Source organism: Montipora foliosa, chromosome 2 (genome assembly GCF_036669935.1).
Source record: "Montipora foliosa isolate CH-2021 chromosome 2, ASM3666993v2, whole genome shotgun sequence".
In the NCBI taxonomy this organism is placed as follows: Eukaryota; Metazoa; Cnidaria; class Anthozoa; order Scleractinia; family Acroporidae; genus Montipora; species Montipora foliosa.
The window spans coordinates 32,032,328-32,036,045 of NC_090870.1; positions in this window are offsets into that span (position 1 = coordinate 32,032,328).

Genomic DNA, 3,718 nt, shown 5'->3' on the forward strand with positions numbered 1-3,718 from the left:
AGCTTCAGTTTGCGTGCTCAAATTTGAATGCAAGAAGTTAGCTTTGTAAGATATCTGCCAAGGAGTTGAGCTCAGTTTTTCCTTAAATTGGTTGAACATGGCAATGGAACGTATTGCAAGCAAACTTTTAAGCCTCGACGTACCTCCAAACGATGACAACTTTTCTTCTGAAAACGCCGGAACTAAGCCGAAGCAAAGCACAAAATATGCGATTGTCTATTGGAGTGAAACACAGGAGTTTAACGTAATGCCGCTCTCAAAGATCCCGAAAGACAAGAGACAAGAAGGGGAGTCAGCAACGCTAAAAGCTGAAGGAAGAGAGTGGCTAACAAAAATAGTCAAGATTGGAGGTAAGCATAAATACTTACATGTGGTACGGTTCTCAAAGTTATCATGAAAGGCGGGAACAGTTATAAGCCTATGTTACTCCAGGCAATTTTCGTGCGACTTGTCTCGCAATTTTGTTGCGACACAGGTTGCTGGGATGATGTTACACCATGCAACAGTTGAAAAAAATGTTGCAGCGTTGCGAGACCCATTGCCCACATTGAACAGAACTCTACTTCTCGCAACGGTGGCGGCAACAAAAAGAATTGCGTGGAATGGCTGTGGTAGGGTATGTTACACCTAGCAATTTTTTCCGTCGTGCAATTTGTGTCGCAACAATTTAAAATTGCCAGACAGGTTGCACGAAAATTTGCCTTAGTAGTGAACAGAGGCTTTACTGGTATCATTTGCATGGATCGAACCGTCAGTTCATCATAAAAATTGTGCGTATAAATTCTTTGATGCGCGAGATGTAGATTACGTTTACTTTCACAATAACATTAAATTCAAAACGTCGGGAAAAGTAGTTACCATATTTAAAAGTTTTTATTTAACCAAATAATTACGAATACGTATAGACTGAAGAAACAACAGTTTATTGTACTCTATTATAGTGCATGTTTCCCAGTATGCACTTCGTACAGTTTAACTACTTCGTGAGTTTAACTATTTTGGGTGTTTTTGTCAAAAGTTATCTTGCCATAATGATTATGTCACTCATCAAATTATTGTTTACAAAAATGCGTTCCTCTCCCGCCATTTTTGAAAGCTGTGCCCTTTTGTAATTTGAATAGCACAGCTCAGCACAGCACAACATAAATAATAGCCGTCCAGGGTCGTTACCTTTCAAACATCACAGTAGTCGTAGCAACAAGTTGCTCACATCCTATAAAAGCGGCTAAAATTCAAAGATTTGTCACTAGTTTTCGAGCTAATAATACGCGTATTCTTTGCAGAGAAAAAACCTGCCTTAACAACAGAAATGAATCGCTTAATTGCGGCCGTAAGGAAACAAAAACAAATAGATGAAGGGTCTACCGCCGACGACGCTGAAACTGCAGATGACTTGCCAAACATTGAGCAGCAAAAGCGAAAACGAAAACTCTCCTTTGACACCTCTGGAAATCGAGTTCAACAGTCTGCTACAATTGGTAGCGAAATGGAACAAACAAGAGCAAAAACGCAAAAGGGAACCAAGGTGAGACGAAAGGCAACTGGAGAAAAAGAAAATACGCCAGCAAACGCAGAAAAGGACAATGCACCCAAAAAAAAGAGCAGCCGGAAGGAAAAGGAGGTAGCTAAGGCAAAGGCTGCCGAGGAATCTGCATTGCAGTTCTTTAAATCTAAAAGTGATGCTTCTTTGTTAACGATTCCTTTGATGCAACCAGACACCATTTTAAGTCCTAATCAGCCTCATCGCAAGTTACCACCATTGCAGAGTGTTCCAACAACATCTGTGCCACCCTCTGTGCCGCCACTTACATGCCATTACACCTCATCCCCGTTTCCATTGGCATCTGGCAATGTTCGATACCCAAAAGCCACACTCGCATATTCCCCAGAGCAGCAGGCAACAGCAGGAAACAAGTCGCCACCATTGCAGCCTCTTCCAACCACACCTGTACCACCCTCTGAGCCGCCACACACATACTATTCCACTTCATCCCAATTTTCATTGTCATCTGACAACGTTCGACATACATGTACATCAGCCACAGCATATTCCCCAGCAGAGCCGAACAAAGAAAGCTTATCAATGCTTCAGCTTTTAAATTCCCCACTGGATGACGCGGCAGAGCTGGACATAATTGACCTTTCTCATTCACCACTTCTGGAAACCACTCCTCCGTCATCAGTAGCTTCTCTGTTGAAAGAAAGTATTGACGTCCTCCAGGAGGGTGAGAGTGAACTGAAGGACAACCATGCTGAGAGAGCAGGTCAAGGATGTGAAAACTGCAAGGTCCTCAGCGAAAAGATAAAGGAGCTTGAACAAAAGTTGGAAATCATGAGTAAGTAAAGACAATACTATACCTTCCATACCCTGATGAGCGCCTGTAGTGAATAATGTAATTTCTGTAATCAACTTCTGTTCAGATGAATTTATTTATTTATTTTAAATTATTTTATTGTGGAAATTGGTTTTTCCACGAGCGAAACAGCAATGGACATTAAGCCACTGATTGATCTTGAAATTCCTATTTTTTTTTCCTTTAGGACCTCCTCGCGAAGTCTCCTTTTACTTTGAAAGAATCCTCAATTTAGAAGATGGAAATCTCACTTCATTGGAGGTGAAAAAAAAATTCAAGGAAGGAAGTGTAATTGAATGTATACCTGCAGGAGCCCACTGAAAATCGACTAATATGTGCCCTAGTCGCAGGCGGGAGACTCGACCGTGCATAATGCCTGACAGTAAAAGCATACGAATGCTGAAAGGTTACATGAAATTGCACAAGTTTCCTTGGTCGTTTTATTCGCACTGTGGTTACCCTGCAACGAAAAGTTAATGTTGTCAGTTTATGGCAAACTTGCTTTGGTAATATTGTAAAGCCTTTTCTTACAGTTATAACTGTTTTCATTATTTTTAGAACTCTTCTAAGTTCAAAAGTGCAAAGGACTTCAGCCGTACGCGTAGCGATCACTTCACACCGGCCTCTGGTAAACAAGAACTATACGCTGGCTGTGGAGTTTACATTTCTTGTGTAGAGCTACACACGATCCTGGCAAAGTCCATTGGCAAACCGCAGGAGCTGCTTGGCCTTTTAGTCACATATTTCTTTGATGATGCGACATTGGCCAAGTCCGTGCCTTTTCAAGAAAGCCGCGCTAAAGATAAAAATATCCTGGATCAGAGGATTATCCATGCTATAATCGGTAAGATATAGCTTTTCTCAGTGTGTAATCGAATAAGACTGATGTCTGTTTAGAGCTCGAGCATACCAGAAACTGACCTAAACGTGATTCGTGTTCATCGAAACAAATTTTCTTTTTTTATTCAGATTAAAGGGTTAGTGTTATTCACTGAACAGATCGCAAAGTTTGATTTCCAAGCACTTCGGCGCGGACCATTAAGATTTGAGTTGCGGTGGGGGGAGTAGGTGATTTGGTATAGGCATAATTTGTTTTCAAACCATTTCATGCACAATCATTTTTTTGCTCAGGGCATGTGCATGTATGATATTTTCTCCTGTCTGTTCCCTTATGCGTTTCCGGTTCGCTGATTGTGTTCGAATTTTCTTTCTTGCAATGGTCAGGTGCAGGAATTTATTTATATATGCTTCCAATTGCAAGTCACCCCGCCGTCATCAACAGTTTTTTTTCCGCCCCGGAAAACCCATATCTCGTGACTGATATATATATTTAAAATCATCCAACTAGTAGACTAATGCAAATC